Below are 18,869 nucleotides of genomic sequence, written 5' to 3' on the forward strand. Positions count from 1 at the left end.
GCCTTATTACGTAGTCACTTCCAAGTCTGAAGGATGACAAAATGGATTAGCATATCCAAGCTAGACGACATTGAAAACAAACATCTTTCATCTGCTAAGTATCCCCTTTTGGAGCCATTCCCGTCCTGGTGGCTGCAGGGGCCTGTTGGAGGCCACAGGCTTTCTGCCGCTTCCTTCTGTGGAAGGACCAACATCCAGTAATGGCATCCCAGAGCTGAGACAGGTACGTGCCAGTTTGAGCTCTTATCCCGGGATTGCCATCTCCACTGGGTTTCTGCTTACGACCTTGCAGCCCACAGGCTGTACAGCTGGAGATAAGCAGCTTGGAAATGCTCTAGGGCTCATGTGTTCCCAACCATGAAGACATGAATAACTCATAATGCACTACAGTGCATTAATCAGCAAAGGACGTAGAGGCTGTTGGAGTCGGAGGGAAGGTGTTCTATGGGCTTGAAATACTGTCGGATTGCATCTATGCTCCCTCCGAAGTCAATAAGAGCCGGCTTGTTATACTATTAGATTTTTCTTATATTTGTCTCAGATGAACTCTAAAAAAACCTGGTTTTAGATATCCATGCTCAGACCATTGATTATGACATGTGAAAATTTAGTCTTGGAAAATAGTCATGTTCAGTGGCAGCCCTGTGTCGGATCAGAACAGACCCGCTGTATGTGTCAGTGGTGCCTCCCAGCCCTGCCATTTTTAGGAATTTTGGGGTGAAACCTTGCAAGGCACCACAGAGGCAGCCAGGCTTAAGGAGAACAATATTGAGGAGTATCGGTAATTGTATATTCACTATGAATATCAAGGAATTCCCATCTTGCGCAGCTGTGCAAGCCTGCCTGGCCGACCTAGCCTGTTTTGCTAGGCCAAAGTCTCACCTCCTCCCCCCCAACAGCACCAGATACACCAATACCGTGTTGTAAAGACAAAGTCATCCAGACGATATCTAACACTTGCCTGTGATAATGCTGCTCGATGCTGCTATCCACATCACCTCAGCTGGGATCGAACATCGCGGAAGACGCATTTCAACCCACTTGAACAACCGGGCATGTTCCAGCACTGACAGTAATAGTCATTTTTCTCGACAGAATTGACATTATAAATGAGTTGTGGGTTAATTTGCTGCTGTCTTAACATCATTGATCCTATGGCTACATCTTTAAGCAGCAGTGCCTGAATATAAACTACCGAGCAGTAAAATTATAACTCCGTTTGCATGCAGAGCACAGCCGCCTTATTGCCAGACTTTCAATCCCATCAAGAGTTTCAGGGTTACTCATGCAAAAATAGCTTGTCTGCTTGAGTGAGAGTACGAGGGCTGTTCATCAGCGTCACACATGGAATCGTAAGCGCTCGCCGCCATGAGCCGGGGAGCAGGTTAGGAAAATCTGTCATTTCAGAGCCATAAAAACCCATCCCACAGGGAGCTCCTCCCGGATCTCAGAGCGATGCGAGCGGGCTGAAGCGTTAGCCCCATCTCATGTCGGCAGGGCTGGCTCGGCTTCGTCAGGCCCTCACTCTGTTCTAACGAAACAGAGCCAAAAGACATCCAGATCTGCTGATTTTGATAAAGTCATCCAGCAAATTTATGACTAGCTTAGCATTTTGAGGAGGACATTAAAATAATGCAAGTTTTAATGCGTGTGGTAGCAGGACCAGGCAGGTGAGCCAGGAAGATGCCGATCTTCAGCTCAGTGGGTTTCAGTCACTCTTTAGAAGTCTCTCCTCCAAAATTTGGGTGGTTATATTTGGTTCTACCCGCTGCCTTTCCCATCCCAGCCTTGTGGAAAGACAGCCTGTCCATACACAGGCATTGTAGGCAGCTACTCTTGGAAATGCTTCTGGGCAAAAAAATTAAGGAAAATGGGCAAGAAGTGCAGGAATATGCCTTGCAGGGGGAGCAGCCATGCAAAAACCAGGGAGCATGAACAGTAAAACTGCACGGTGAGAAACAAGCCATGAGCCCGTGGGATGAAGCTGCTGAAGCAGAGAGCAGAGCTGTAACGTAGCGGGGGGGCTTTTTCCTTAAAGAGTTTGCCTTACTCACTGACGGAGAGCGCGGGGGGACCTTTTCTCACCTTGCTGCGCCAAGTTTCAAATGGAGATTAAGAAGGAGGTTATTAAATTTAGCCACTCATGTCCACTTGAGGAATAAAAAAACCCTTTAAAACCAAATTCCTTGATTTAAGGAGGACAGTCCAACCTTCACTCTTTCCTGGGGGCTTGGCTAAATAAATGCTTTTCCCTAGGTGAAAAAAATAACCTTTACAGTAAATTCTGTGAGACAGAAATCACTTCCAGTGGGCAAGGCACTGAGCGGTCGTAACAAAATATCCCCAAATACTCGGGTACACTTTTTTTTTTTTTTGCTTATTAAAAGTCTGCTTTTGATATAAATAACCCCCTCTCTCATCTATATCTGTGTGGTTTCATGCACACCCACACACAGATAGATATATATATATAGATATATATATACACATGAATACAGGGCTATTTATTCCTGAAACGTAAAGCTTTTAAATCACATGCTGAGTTGTAAATACTCATCTCCCAGGCACATACCCATGGCTGAGCTATCAGCTCTGCTCCCACTGGCATGTACCCGAATACCAAAATGTGGCTGGCTTGGAGCTGGCCCTGGACCTCTCAGATGGCGAGCGAGGGATGTAGAGATCTCGATCCTATCTGTTTCCAAGTCACCCCAGGTAAGTCATGCTTCCCTGGGAGCTGAGAAATGGCAGAATGAGATTTCTACTCCGAAGGTACGTGCCCAGAGCACCAGGCCTTTAATTATGCAAAGAACTGGAGACAGCTTCTTCCTGCCTTTTCAGATAAGTGGTTTCACCCAGAGATTACAGCGAGGAAAATTTGGCACCTGGCTCCCTTGGCACGAAGGAGTTGGGTTTTTTTGCCCACGCAGACTCCTGCCATGGAAATTTGTGCTTATCCGAGGATCCACCCAAGTGGATCCAGTTGCCGTGTCAGCAGATCAGCGCCTACAAAAGACCAGCAACCCTGGGCAGAAATTTAGCATCTCCCAAAGCCTGTGAGCCGAGTCATAAGGATGCTTATCTGTCCTCTTCATCCCACGTGGGAAAAGTTGGCTCAAGCCCCATTTTGCTCCAGTCTCTCTGGCTTTGGAAGCTGGAAAGGCAGCGAGAAACCCCTCCTCTTTCTCTCCTCTTCTCCTCCTCCTCCTCCTCCTCCTCCCCCCAAGCCGGGTGTTGCTGGAGGCTGTTTTGCTGAAGAACAAACTGGTTCTGTGTGTATGAGTGATACCTGGGCCGTGGCAAATTGCGGAAACCATCAGAAATTCAGCGGGTTCTCTAATAGGGACTTGGCAGCCTCAGAACAGCTTTCACTGTCTGATAATTAGACAAAAATACAGCCTTGTTTTCCTCCTTTGTGATCTTGTAGTGACTGGCTGTAGCAGGGCAGCTGGTAACCAAGGCAAGGGGACCTTTCCCGGGGAGAAGCAGGACGGGGCTGCCTCCAGACACAGGCAGCTCCTGCTCTTGAACAGTTTCGTGTCCAGAGGGCTGAATTTAGCTGAAATCAGATCTATTACAAGTGTCTTTTAAGTTCCTGTGGATACAGTGAATTGCTGCACTCGCATGAAATGCGCAGAATACGTCTTTGGAGACTTTGGGAGAAGGAAAACCTAGTAGTAGAAACTTGGGTGGAGGCCTTGGAAATTGCCTGGGTGTTGGGTTAATGCTGCTAATTGAAGTGAACGCTAAAGCTAATGCAGACTTCAAGGGGAGCAGTTACCCCAAGGGTAAGTCTCGAAAATAACTAGGATACTTTCTCTGTATTTCAGTGTTTACACAGAGGAAAGGCTTCATAGCTGCGTATTTACTGTGACTGTATGGGAGGGAGGGTGACATCTGAAGAAACATATGCAGTCTTTCTTCTCCAAAGAGAAAATTGGATCGAGACAAAAATGACCTAAATAAACATTGGGAGATCATAGGAAACTATTCCTTGGAGGCAGAGAGGAGGAATATATACATGCAGATAAGGGTTGTGTGCGAAAGTTGAGTATTGTTCTTGGGGGAATTTCAGTGCATCAAAGGAGCCTGGTATCAGTCCTGGAATAACATCAGAAGCGTTGTCTGAGGAGAAGAAGTAGAGGGGGTGAAAGAAATCTATCTATCTGTGCCGGGGAAGGTACAACGGACTCTCCAGTGTTAAATACTGAGGTGGTGTCTGGCTTTTCCATGTTTTGGTCACTGGGCTCACGAGGGCACGACTTCCCTCTGCTCAGATGCTCGTGAGTGATGGAGAGACGGACGAGTAGACTTTGTGGTGGGCCCAGGAAGTTTCACAATAGTTTATTGGGTCCGTATGGGCTCAGTTTTCTATTACAAGCACAGACTAAGGCAATTACTCTTGTATCTGCTATATCCCTGTTTTGGAACTGTCTGCTGCCATCAGCACGCTGTGTCGCCTCTCAGTGGTGATGACAGACCCCTTTGCACAAAAACCCAGCACTGGGGAGAAATGAGGGTATCATGGGGCTTCTCCAGCTGGCACGACCTGCTAATTCCCTGGAGAAGAGGTGCAGGAGCGGGAAAGCGAATGAGAACTTGTTGCGAAGCTCTGGGCTGGAAACGCACGTTGCAGATCGGCACGTGTTCCACCTTTCTGCACCCAGGAGCGCCTATGGTCTATTTTAAGTTTCTAAATTAATATTTTAGCTGCTTTGCATCCTTAACCACTAAGGTACCAAGTGGTATCTTGCAGGCTCTGCATGGTTTGCTTGAGACCCTGGGTGGGAGGGCCCAGACATCCCGAATGGAGCTGCAATGGATGGGGGAGTCGGTTGTCTTCCATGTGCCAGCTGGTTGTGAGGATACTGGAAAACACTGGACCCACGGGGTGTTCGCCCTATGGTCGGCCTATTTATGTACCCTGGGCCCTGCAAGGAATAGGAGACGACAGAAATGTTTATAAACCCAAAGGCATTTAGGAAGGATAAAGCCACTGAAGCAAATGGGTGATGGAATTTAGGAATACTGAAAGAGTATGTACGCCACGGAGCAGCGATCTCATAGTGTAATTGAAATGGGTATTGTAACACAGCAGTTTGGGGGCAGAATTCAGGGTTTATTGCAAAAAAAAAAAAAAAAGAAAGAAAAATCCAGGGTGGAATTTGCTTGCTCCTCCCCGCCTCCGTGTTCTACCACAGGTTAGCCAGATGGCAAGAGGGAACGTGCAGCTTCTGAAATTATTGCAAGCCATCAATGAAATTATTGCAAACCATCCATCCACTTATGGCTGAGTTGCGACAGGAAGAGGATGGCATCCTGGGCAAACTGCCGGTCCTCATGAGCACGTTCCCGTGTGAAACTTGTGTAAGAATTAAATACACCTTCAAGACAGTGCTGGGTTAAATATGTCATCTTCAGAGGCACCAGCCTGCTTTCTACGTGGATGAATTTACGCTGCGAGTTTACAAAGAGCGAATTAGCTTTTAGAAATAGACTGTTGCGCCTCAATTCAGCTCGGCTGCTGCTTCCCTTTGGCTCGGCTGGATGCTAATGGCGCGTCAGGTGGTGGCTTGTTGGTGTGTGCCGGCCCCATGGGCCCAAGAGGGCTCGGGGTAATCGCTGAGCTGTATTTTTAGCTTCAGGTTCCTCCAGTTCTGGTGCCCGAGCCTGGCAGCGCCGCTGCAGGTGAGTCACTGGGCTGCACAGGCTGACTTGCCCTGCTGTAGGCCAGCAGTTTGGCTTCAAAAAATAAAAATGGAGGCAGGAAGCAAAATTTGCCCTGCATGGAATTTTCTTTCTTTGTGGCAATAAATTCCTCCCCCCGCCCGAATTCTGTTCCCAGGCTGATACGCTGTGATGTCCCGTTCAATCACAGCCTGGGGGCAGCGCTCGCTGGCACACATCCTCCTAATTCAGGAAAAACATCTCCAGCTCAAAGCGTTTGGATGGCCCTTTTTTGTGCAACTGTGGCTCCTGCTTGGCCAACCAGAGTCACTGGGCATCGCTCTAAAAATCTCCACCTCTGTCTTCAATTCCATCTCTTGTGCTGGCATAGATAATATTTAGGCATACTTAGGAATACTTCTGACAGTGGGAGAAAGCTGTCCCAGCCTGGAAGACCAGGTTCAGCCCTGGGATGCTCTTTGGGGTAGCTGCTGCCTGTTGAACACCGAGAAAGGGAAAAACAGGATCACCTTGAGCGCAAAGTACTAATGAGCGGCTTTCCAGGATACTCTGCTTATCCGGCCAGAATCTGTTGACCACAAGTTCAAAGAGATAGGAGGCTTTTCTCAGGGCAAGGAGATGCTGCACTATAGAGAAACCCAGACAGGACCAGGTCAGACCCCAGAGATGTGTTGGTTTTTTAAGTGTCACTTTTCTCGTTTTCCCCTCTTGGCTTTGTTTGCTGAAGCTGCTTGCAGGAGTCCCAAAGGGTCTGGGTCTTCCAGGGCATTCCCCGATACCTCTCACAGCAGAGCTTTTGGGAGGCTTTGCACGGAAGACATGGAAAGAAATGGGAGACTGAGATAGCTTTTACAGCCTGAAAAACCAGCCGAGCTTTTTGCGATGCTCTGCATTTCACGGCTGTCTTAGGCCGGCACATCGTGCGGCCGTAGAAGGGCTCTTCATGCTAAAGGAAACAGTAGAAGTCTGTTGCTGGAGCTGCTGCCTGGGGAGAAACCTGCAAAACTGCCTCCGCCACGAGGTGGGAAGGTGCCTGGGGTGACGGGGGTGCCCCCGCACTTCCCTGGGGAAAATTGTCCTGATCCCTCTTGATCCCATGCTGATGGTCCCAGGGCCGTGGTAACCAGCCATTGTCTTTCCACTGGACACTGCTGCCAGCAGATGGGCTTTAGGGCGTCTAAGAAATAACCCTGTGCAGGCTAAAAGTCTTGGTCTGCCAAGAAAAATCTCAAACAGCTGTGTGAATGATTTTTGTACGGATATTCTCATGCTGGATTTATTTGCAGCTGTTTCCCCATTGCCTTATTGTGCTTTTTACATACTATCTCTGTTTATGTGCTACCTCCCTGCAACCCCACGTGGGCAGAAAGCGACTGCTGCGATGGAGTGCCACCCAGCCCCGAGCCCTGCAGTGCCCTGGCCTGGGCAGCCGGAGCAGGGACGGCATCGGGGAGGATGCCCAGGAGGAGGAAAACCTTTCTACGAGCAATTGCAAGGGGGAAATCTAGGCAAGGAGGAGGAAACCCTTTCCAGGTGCTATAGGGGAAGGGGCAATAGCCATGGGATGCGCTGGAGTCGGGGGACGGGCTGTACACCCCGCTGGCAGAGCCGCGGGCACTGGCCGGACCAGCGCTGGCACCGCCGCGGGTGCGACCATCCACACGCACCATGAAAACACAGCTCCTGCCTCCCGCGGATGGGAGGCGGCCTGGCCTCTTTCCCGGGAAACGGCATTTACAAAAATAGAAAGCTGGAAATGCCACCACACGGCAGCGGCTAAATATAAAGCCTCGCTGACAGTGGAGCCGCGGCGCTGGCGCCAAAAGCAAAGGCAGCAAAAGGGGACGGGGGTGCCCCTCCCTGCCACGGCCGTGTGGGACAGGGGGAGAAGTGGCGGAGGCTTTGCCGGGAGAACACCAGCTGGGAGCACGGGATGCAGGAGCAGGGGAGCTGCTCGGAAATGAAACCCTGGCTCAGTGTGAAAAAATGAACTACGAGATGTCCCAGCTTTCCAGTAAAATCATGTTTTCTTTCCTGATGCTTATACGATGTGATTGGAAGCGCTAGGGTTTTTCTCCCCAAGACCGACATCTGTAGTAAAATCGGAACCTTTCGCTGAGTTAAGCTATTTTATTTTTCTGCCAGCCCTGATGTGGGGCAGCAACGCCGCAGCCTGCAGGAAGGGTTTCTGTGGCTTCACACTGTGACTGCTGGTTGCTGCTGGTGGCTGGGACCATGCCAGAATTTTCCGGGGCCGGGATGCTGCCACGGCCAGCTCTGCTGACCAGGAAAATGGGACAATGCGCGGCTGGGCTGCTTTGCTATCGGGGGGCTGATAATTTTGCCAACCTTGGAGATTCTTGGCATTCCCACCCCCCCAAAAATAACAAACCAAACTTAATTACAGTTGTATGTTTGCCAATGCTGATTTTGGGGGCTAACTCCCCAAAGGCACGGCAGCAGAGGAGAGTGGGTGTGCTGTGACCCCCCAGAGACAGCGGTGGTGGAGCTGGGGCTGCGGCTCACCACGTCTGCTGGCCACCAGCTGCAAGAGCAGCGACGTCTCCTCCAGCAAGGTCCGCCTCAGTGTTGGTATCGCAGCACAAGAGGGAATTTGGGGCTGTTTTATGAAGTTTTAGGGCTGCAAAGTCCGGCACTAGGAGATCACAGAATTCAGGCTGCCTCTGCATCCTAGACTTGATCTTCTTGTCGTCTTGGGCTTGATCTTCTTGTGGATAAGTGTTAAAACAGTCCTTTATTGTAGGTTTCCATACTATTTTTTTCCATTCAGTAAATGAGGAGTCACTCAATAGTCCTTCTTATCCGTCTCATCAGCATGTGACTTTATACGTTATTAATCAAAGGGCGTCTGGACACGGCACTGAGTACAGAAGTCCTGCCTTTGGGGTGTTTCACCAAAACGTCAAAATGATGCACAAACATTAGCGAGCCATAAGCATTGTAATCCTATTTAATTAGATGAGGAAATTAGACAGGGGTGATGCTGCTCCCTTTTGCAGCTAGAGATCTGAGGAACAGAGATTAAGGCCATAAGTGTCTATTAATTTCCAATGCTCAGTTTCAGATAATGAGAGCTTAACTTTTTAATTTAATCTAATTTAATTGCTCATGCCTAGCAATTCAACTGCAATTGACTGGTTCAACCTGCTGTGGAAGCAATAGCTAAACCTAAACCTCTCCACACCTTGAAGTAAAGCTCATTTCAGGGGGCAGAACTGGGATCTAACGAGGAGAAGGGACCTGTTCACAACTCACATGTGCTCCCACCGCTTTGGGACGCAGAGCGGTTCTTCTCCTGAAGACTCGGGAGTCATTACATTCCCCATTAAATAAGTTAATCACACCAGTAAAGCCCATCACTACCTTGTTTTATTTTTTTTTCATCTCGGAGACAAATCATGTGCATTAAGCAATTAAAGTTAGCTGCAGGTCAAGGTCTCCTGGCCTTGACACAGCTCCCTGACGCTTGGTGTTGTGGGATGGGGAGCTGGGCTCTGGCTGGGCATTGCCTCTCTCAGCACTTGGCACCTCAGCACAGCAAACTGGCAAAAACATCTATTTTTTTTTTTTTCCATAGGATTGTTTTTCTGCCAATATATTCAAATCTTTTTGGGTTTTTCAACGCCTTTCCAGCTGCTCTGCTGGTTTTCTGTTAGATTTCCTGTACTCTTCTCAGATGGTGGGGGCTCCGCGATTCGTGCCTGATTCTGTTTGGGTCTGTTACTGCTTCTGGTCCAAAAGATTCCCCCCTTGATGCTAAATCGCCTTATAATGTCCCAGTGGGGTAAATGCCACTTGCTTTCCCCTTTCCTTTCACCAGATTTGCCCAGTATAACGCGGAGGGGAGGGCACGGGGCAGGGGCACCACGCGAGGCGAGCAGGGAGTGGCTCTTTGCAATAAGCTGGGGCAGAAGTAAAACAAAACATCCCAAACCCCGGCCTCCGTCCAAATAATCCGTAACTTCAGGACGTCTCTGATTGGATTCGACTTCTGAGCCTTGGACTCACCTCTGCTGGTGATGCGCGTTGCTTTGATACACGTCTTTATACATGTATCCGTGTATATATAAACCCTGTTCTTTAATACCTCCTACAGCAGCAAGCTGTTCCTCTTTTCCCACAGGCTCCAGATGGTGCTGAAATCTTCAGAGCTTTGGGGGTTTATTTGTTTGTTTATTTTTAGATAACTTCCCACACTTGGGCCCTAATCAGGATGCCTCAGTCTTTCCATTTACCAAACAATCTCGCTTTTAGCTCAGTTTTTGTCCGTGCCGCCAGCCCCCTTCCCCAGCGGGTCTGCAACGAATCGTCATGGTTTATTATTAGTGTTGGTGCTGAAGTTCATTTTCTAAATCTCTGTTGTTCTTCCCCTTCCCAAAATAATCTGTAATTTCCTCTTTGCTGCAATCTCAGTTATTTGCTTACCTCCACGCTGGATGGAGACCAAGTTTTCCAAGGATGCTCGGCTATTAAAAAATAAGAGAGAGAACCACTGATCTCACGTGCTGCTGGAAGAATGCTGCATGAACGCATATATTTCTCATTCTTTTTAGGCTCCTTCTTTTTGGTTTGTTTGTTTGTGTATTTTCTAAAGCAAAACCCCATTTTTGAATCTCATTTTGGGTCTCCAGAAATATAGTTGATCCCACCTCTGCACTTGGGGCGAGCTGGGGTGGTTTTGAGCCCCAACCCTGATCCCAGCTGCCTCCAAATGCAGCCAAGAAAGAGTTTTCCTCAAAACTTCCTTCTAGATCAGATGCCCTTTGGGTTTGCAGTGGGTCTTCCTTTTTCTTACTGAGTTGTTAAAAAGGGGTGAGAAATCAAGACCCTTTTGGGTTTTAGGGATATCTTTTAGTATTCTGATTTGTCTTCCCAATTTTTTCACATGCCCCTTTAAATTTTTTGCCGTGCTTTCAGTTACATCCCCTCCATTGGGACAGAGCAATAATAATATATAACAATAAATACCTTTGCGGCATGTCATCCCCCAAATTTTCTAGAAGGTTTTTTCTGCAGAGGCAGCCTAATAACCAGTTTCTCCTGTTAGCCTTGTTTTGCCTTGCACAATTTCTGGCTCGCGAGCTGACCTTCTGCTTATACTGCTCCTGTTTTAATTTTATTCCTACTGATGCTGCTGATTTGAGGGGAGGGCGGCCACCTGCAAACACTAAGCTGATTTTTCCCTCACAGTTCGCAACACTCACAGTTCATGTCCCAACCACTGCACCATGCTGACGAGAACTGGATGATGATGGAACGTCTGTCGCCTCCGGGAGGTCTCCAAGGATGAAAAGCGGCGCTTCAAGGCTGCTCGGATGCTCGGGCTCCTTGGGGCAGCCAGAGGACCCTGGCTGTGGGCTGGGTGGCGGTGGCTGACCGAGGACAGCCCAGCTGTGCCACAGGCTGCCCAGCGAGGTTGTGCCATCACCATTCTTGCAGGTTTTCCAGACCCAACGTGTTCAAGCCCTGAGCAACCTGGTCTGACCCCAGAGCTGACCTCCTCTGTGCAGGAGGTTGGACCTCCCGAAGTGTCCCCCAGCCTGACCAGTTGTGTTATGCTACAGATCCGTTACCTGGCCAGTCTGGCAGGTGACAGACAGAATTTAAAGCCCTCACATTGAAAGAACTGAGAGAAAGTTTGATTTTTACTGCTCATGGGATGGCTCCCACAGAAGAGCTGCAGACATCCCTGCCACCCGCAGCGGCCCTTTCCTGAGCGAGCAGCAGCCCCTAGCTGTCCTCAGTGCTGCTTTTCTACCAGCCGAGACAAAAACCCGTGGAGTTAGTGAATTTTTTCCCCCAGTTTTTGTTCTTTAATCAGCGTCCCTGGAGAGAGAACTGGGTGGGAGCTGCAGGTGAAGAGGGGCAGCAGCAGCAAAGGACTCCATGCACGGCTCTGCTCTGCTTTTCTGGTGGATTTGTTCCGAGTTTCAGGTCTTCTCCCCAGTGCTTTTCCTAGGCTGCCCAAGATGCCCTACATTAGCACCAGGATTTTGCTCTCATATTCCTAAAAGACTGTGATTTTGTGGAACGGGAGAGAAATCTTTCTTCGACACGTGCCAAGAAAATTCATCCTCCTGAAGGCAGCAGGAGAAGCTGCAACGCCTGCACATGCAACACCCTTCCTCCATCTCAGTTCTCCCTTCCGTCACCCCACTAGAACAAAATGATTTAACCAAATAGTAAATGTTGGAAAGGCCAGTCCCTGCAGACTCACAACAAAGGCGAGAAAAATGCAATGCTAATTATTATCTTCCTTTCCTTGCGCAAGCCTTTCTGTGAGGCTCTAGCAATTAAAGGCGATGCTGGGGAACAAGCTAGATGGGAATTAGTCTGACTTGGGGAAATTACCACCCAGAGGTTTTTTGTGCCGCTGTGTAAATTCGCTTTGCTCAGCTTAAACTCTTTTAACAGAATGCATTACTTTGACAACACATTTTAATAGCTGGTTTTTTAAAAAAATACACTTTTAATGTGTTTCCAGCTAGCTCTGATCCTAGCCTCTATTTCTCCTGGTGGTTTTGAAACCAAACTCCTGAAAGCGGATGCTCTCCTGGCCCTCTTTCTCAGCTCCTCCAGCAAACCTCCCTTGCTGGTCGCATAGAGCCCCAACCGAGACGTACAAGCCAGGAGGACTAATCGCCTGCCGGGTCATTCGTACACTCCAGTCGTTTCCCTTCCTGTGGAAAACAAACCCATAACCCCAACATAATGTGCTGTATGAAGCAACCTGCACACAGGAACTGTTTTCTTTTGCTCCTGCCATGGTGAAGAAGGTCTGTGTGTTGTCCTCCAAGCATCCATCTCCTCCTCCAGCAGCAGGAGGGACAAGCTGAGCCTTGGCCGACGTGACATTCCTTGCTACGGTGTTACCCAACGCCCCTGCTTCGATTTCTACAAGAATTGGTTTTGATTAGATGGTGAAGAAGACTTTGAGCACGTTCAGCTCTCTTCTGGGAGGTAATGGTTACCCAGCTGGGCTAATGGGACCTGGATGCCAAACATCGCACCGGGTGTCCTAGGGACAGGGCAGGTGCCTTCTTCAGTGCTGGTGCCTGCTGGATTACACACCTCTGCAGGAAATATTTTGCCTGAGAGGTCCTAGAGATTTGTCTTTTCCTGGCCGTGCAAGCGGCATGTCACTAAGAGTGGCTGGTATGTTCAGAGCCGGGTTTCCATCACTCCTAACCAGCCAGTTAAAACTTAGAGCGCAAAACTTGTACCTCCATGTGCAACACGGCAGGCTGGGCAGAGGTTTTCCCCCGGCTCTCAGAGTCATTGGCACCTCCTCACATGATACTTTTTGCTGCCTTGACACTTAGTTAACTTTCTGCTTATGTTTAGTCTGACACCATCAATTACAACAGTGAACAATAATAGCCCAAAGATCAACCCTTCAACAAATCCCTGAGTGACCTCCTTCCACCCTGATACTTCCCTTGATACGTGCAACTCATGATGTCTTTCCTAAACAGTTTCTCATCTATCATACTACCTCATCTCCAAACCCATTTTACCAGTGACTACGGTCACTCTCTTTTGGTAATTTTGCTTTAGCAATAGCTCGGCCAGAGCACCAGCTGAGCCCATCCTTCTTAGGACAGTGATGATTATAAATGCCTAACTAGTAGCAACCTGCTCCTCAGGAAAATAAGCAATATGTTGTAATGTTCAAGTGATTTAAATCTTTCCTTCTACATTCCATTTTGGTTTTTCAGTAAATTAAATTTTCATGGGAGAACCACCACTTTCTCTTTCGCTCTACTATTTTCTGCAGAATGTACCACATTTTTAAGTGCAGCGAGTATTTCCAGTCTCTCTCGGACACTTCTTTTGGATGATTCTATATTATTTATGTCATCTTATATTCTTTTATATTAAATATGATCTTTTATGGCTGGGTTCAAGCTGGATTTTCCCTTCTAGATATTTATTCTAAGCTTTCAAAAAAATGCATGTATGAATGTGGAAGTTAAGGCTACAAGGTTTTGTGGGCAGCTGGGGTCACCATCACACTGGGGTCAACCTCCAAACACAGGGGATATAATTTTATATCTTAAAAGGGGGAATTAAATGGGAAAGAGTGAGGGCTGGGACAGGTTTTGAGAAAGCCCGCTGTGCTGGCTGTTTGGTTAGAGGCTACCATGGTATCTAAAATATGCGGGGAGCAGAGGTGAAGCGCGCTGGCCAGCTAAAAGGCTCTTTTGTGGTGTTCTGCCATAAGGCTTGGCAGGGCCACCCTCGCTTCACACCCTGCCTGCCCTGCTGAGGCACTGGGGCGGGAAAACCAGCCGCGGAGCACCCAGACAGCAGGCAGGGATTTAAACAACCCCGTGCCTTGTTCTTGTGTTTTCTAATAGATGGAGAAGCGGGCAACAATCGCTGTCCTGAACCCTCTACCAGTCAGCCTAATTAAGTCATGTAATGCTATTAACAAGCAGGGAGGCTTAGTTGAGCCTTTGGGGAATGCCAAAATCATATTGTCTTTCACTCCATTATTTAAAAGTCTGTAGCGACGAAAAAACTTGCCCATCAACTTACCAGTGATATTGTAAAACGGTGATACCAGAGCAGGTTGCAGAAGAGATGCTCGCCTGTCACGAAGGAGGGGACAACCAGAGCAAGTGTCTCCTGAGCTGCGTCCTTCCGAGGCTGGGCTGGGAGCGCCTCAGCAGGGGAGGAAGGGGGGCACGGGGGGGCTGGGGTCCGCAGGCGGCTTTGGTACCCCCTGCCTGTGGAGATAGGTGGCATGGGTGCATTTATTGACCCTGATTTTCAATGCGTCTATCTGTGGGAATACAAAACTACTACAGGAAAGTCACTTGCAGAGCTGTAAATTAACGAGAAAAAGGCGTTACTGTGGCTCAGGGAACGGAATTTCTTCTGGTGAGACGGCATCGCACTGGGGAAGGGATATGGTCCCCCACCAAGGACACTGTTTGTGTGTGTGTGTGTGTGTGTATCCCAGGCAGGAGGGTTCCGGCCCCCGCAGCCCTTTGGCCAGTTGTTGTAGGAGATCTAGAAGTGAACTGCCAGCATCCGCGAGCCAAACTCTGGTTTTAAGCCTGAACCGCCGTTTCTTGAGCCTCAACCCAGGCTGGCATTTTTGCCGTATCATTTCAGCATTCGGGAAAGGAGGACTACCATCGCAGGGGCTGCTGCTTACAGGGTTTTTTTTCCCTGCTTGTCTTTTTGAGCAGCGGGCAGCGGCGGGCGAGGGCAGCTTCGCGAACTCCGGCTTCCCCAGCGGCGAGCGCTCCCGCTCGCAGGGCGGGCTGTCAGCGCCCTCTGCTGCGAACGCCGCTGCCAGCCAGCTCTGCCCCGCAGATGGGCTCGGCGAACGTGGCCACGGGTGCTAATTTGGGTGTTTTGGGTGATGGAAAGGGCGGGTGACAGCCACCTCCTCCCCAGGAGAGAGAGGAGCCCTCCTCTGCAGGTCGGACGTGGGCACGGCACTCCTGAGACGCTGCTTCAGATCCTACCCACGTCTTTTGGTGGTAAAGGGGATTGGTCTGGTGGAATTGGGACATGCGGTTGGTACCTGGACGAAGACAGAAAAAGGCACAGATGGCTCTTTGGAGACCATCTAGGCACCTCAGCAGAAGACAGGGGGTAGCGGGAAGGTTGGTAAGAAAGGGGAGCTCCCAAATGGGGCAGATGGCATGAAGAGATAAATTTGAGGGTAATTAAAGCATGGGGTGCTATGTATGAAACATGGGTCAGGAGAGCAGCAAACAACAGCAAAAAAAAAATTGCCAGCAAGATGACTACAGCAGTGAGAAAGGGGAAAAAAGCCACGAAAAAGATGAGAAGAGCCATTCATTCGGCAAGCTGAGCTTGAAGAAACTTGGGGAGGAGCTAGGTGGGGATGCAAAGAATGATTAATGAGATGATAAACCATCAGGGCAATAAATTATGTCAGTTAGGTGCAGAGAACACAAGACAGAGCATGTAGGTAATCAGGCGTTGGAGCGCTCATTAATTCACCCAAGCGAGTGGGCTGTCAGCCGGCTCTGATGAAGGTAGCGGCGGAGTCCGGGCTTCCACGGGCTCACAGTGCTACCGGAGTGGGAGCATGTGGAAGGAGGGAAAAGAAAAAGGAAAAGAGATCGACCCCTGGGACACTCTGGGTGCAGCTGCAGCTATTTCTGAAGCGCTAGGAAACCCTCGTCGCTCATAATTATCTTCATCCCTGCACAGAGGTTACTTGCCAGCACGGCTCTTTGCTGGTGGTTGATAGGGGCTGAGATCCATTGCAATCCTGGCCGGTGTTGCTCTGTTGGCTGGGTATCTGCTGTGGCTGGGGCTGCCAAGGCAGGATCCGCACCAGGGATGCACCAAATCCCTGCCAGTCCAGCAAAATCGGGGTGATGCAGACATATAAAAGGCAGAAGAAAACCACTGAAAAAGCAAAACGGGAGGGAGATGAAGAAAAGCATACATCTCTTAACGGAAGGGATTGAAGGGGCTGAAGAGTTCAAAGCTATTGCTTTAGCCTTGCAAAGTTGATGGGACGATTAAAATGAAAGTAGAACAGGAATAAGGGACATAGAGGTGAAAGGCTATTTGGTTTGAGAACGTTCAGTTAGTAGGGCCTGAATTTATCTTGGTTTGTTTGCTTTGGCTAATGACTTAAGGAAGTTTCAAACTACTGGGTTTCAATCGAGGGCTGAGACTTCCCTGGAGGACGAGAGGCGATTAACAGTAAGCCTATTTATGTAAAGCAGGACTTATGGGCCAATTGATGGAGTTTAGATTCCTGAAAACTACTGGGACAACCTATTGAACATCTAATTCCTACGGACCTGCAATACTAGTGGGATGATTGATAAATTCATACAGAGTGTTTATTAGAAAAAAGATTGTTTAAAATGAAACAAAAAAGCTTCGCTGGCTTGCTGACCCAGAAAAGAGATAGATTAAGATCGTTTGGCTTTAGTAATATTATTGATATTTCAATGTTGTGTCTAAGCAAGAGATCCTGTGGAAAACCTTGCCCGGCTTGAGAATGGGTCACCAGAGGAGACCGAGTCTTTCTCCGAGTGATTTCTGAAAACCAGAACTGTCTTGTAGAGATGCTGAGGGCTGGGGACAGGATCCTGCGTTGGGGGCGGTGCGGAAGCAACACACCTTGACCTGGTGACCGCTGGCTGGGCGGTGGTGGCCGGGTCCGCACATCCTTCTGCTAGTTCAGCGCGGGGAAGGGGAGAGTTGCAGTAGTAATCGCTCGCGTTTGGGCAGCTGCCTGCGGCAGCCTCCGTTCCTTGGCCACTTCTTGCAACCACAGCTCTTCCTTGTGCGTCTGACAGAGCTTCCTGCTTCTTGAGCCGTGTTTTTAGCATCAAATGTTCTGTGCGCATTGCAAGCGGCCAGGCTGAACAGACGACGGTCCGGGCGCAGGTGCCAGCAGTGCCCCAGGGAAACTGCGTTTGCACAAACCAGAGCGGACGCTCGGTTACGTAACTGGGCACCCAGTCTCGCTGCCAAATCCACACTAAAAACATCACTTTGCTTTTCTATCATTCTTTACGCAGTGGGGAAGCTTCGAGGCAAATATCTCTCCGGAGAGAGAAAAGACTTGAAACAATAATCTACCAGAAAATGATACTCCTTTAAGATTTTAAAACATACCTTCTGTTGGTCGAGGGTGATCAGTAAGACAAATCAAGCTGTGCACGGCAAATAAAACTCAAAAATAATTTAAAAGATGGCAAGATGTAGCCTGCAAAATCTTCTGGCCTGAAATAAGAGATGGATTTGCAAAGGTGTGAAGGCCAGATGTCACGGCTGGCGCTCCCACAGATGTCTGATGAGCACTTACAGCAGAGGGATGTGTGAATACTTCGGGCACAGCACCAAGACACTACGGGTTTAGCAATGCTAATGCTCGGAACTGATATGCTTCTAAGGGAAGTCTCTTCCCATCTTTATTCACCGCCCGGAACACCAGAGGCTCCGGTCTGGGCGCTGTTGACTTGACACAGAAATACTTCAGTGGAATGTAAAGGAATAGCACAGCTGGCTCTCAACTTACTGAACATCCCCTTGTTTACACTGCAATACATACGGGACAAACAGTGCAGGAATAATTATTTATTCTTCCTTCCCCCCCCCAGAAATAAAGAAGCAGCCCAATGAAGGGAGGCTGGAAAAAGGATGGTATAATCATTTCTCAGGGGGACACACGGCAGAAACCAAAGCCTCCGGACATGGTTTCTCCGACTCAGCTTCTGAAGCCTGGGTAAGCAGCTTTCAGTAGACAGACAGGGAGGCGCAAGTTATGCTCCTCTTTCTGTGCGGAGAAATAATAAAATGAAGGTTAAAGCCAAGCACTAGTCACGCAGCAAACTGCAGAATGGCAGTATTTCCCAGAAACGGAAGCAAATGCAAAAGAATTTGCTTTTGGGGTTAAGTGTGTGTCGTTTAAATATAAATTCTGCAATGCATAGCATTTGTTATGGCCTTCTTCACACAAACCCAGCTCTTTTCCAGCACATATGCTGGGGATGAAGGTATTTAACAGCTTATAACAAGGACAATTTACCTGGTGGTATGCAGCCTAGCAACGTGTAAGATTTACTTTATGGAATAAGTGGTAGAGCACATGAAATATCGACATTAAGGTCAAATACAGCATGTTAGGAGCCAGCACACAGGTACCCTTTTAAGGCAGTATGGCATCGGACCAAAATAAAATTGCATTTTTCCTCCATGAAGGGAGCAAGCCTGAGAGAGTTTTCCTTTGCCTTTCTCCATGACCAACGCCTGCAAACCCACGGTCTCCCCTTGCTGTACGGGGGAAAACCCAACCATTTTGTCTCTGCCCCTATCAGTACATAATCAGCTTGTCCAATTACTCTAACAGCTCAGGGTACACATCCATCAGCTGTCACCCATCCAACCTCAGCCTACGCAGGAGCAGGTTAATTAATAGCTGAAAACAAAAACTGCCAGAAGTAAAACCTTTCTGAGCTGGTACTGGCTGACAAAGCTCCCACCTTGGTGAACCGCAGCTTGCGTGTGAGGAGCTAGTTCTAAGAAACGGTATTGTCGTGAGAAAAACTACCAATCAAAAGATGAAAAAAAATAGCAGTAGCGCAAGGGACACTATCAGAGAGTTGCTTACATGCTCTGAGTAGCTCCCTGGATCCGTGAGACAA

Source organism: Larus michahellis, chromosome 8, assembly GCF_964199755.1.
Source record: "Larus michahellis chromosome 8, bLarMic1.1, whole genome shotgun sequence".
Taxonomy (NCBI): Eukaryota; Metazoa; Chordata; class Aves; order Charadriiformes; family Laridae; genus Larus; species Larus michahellis.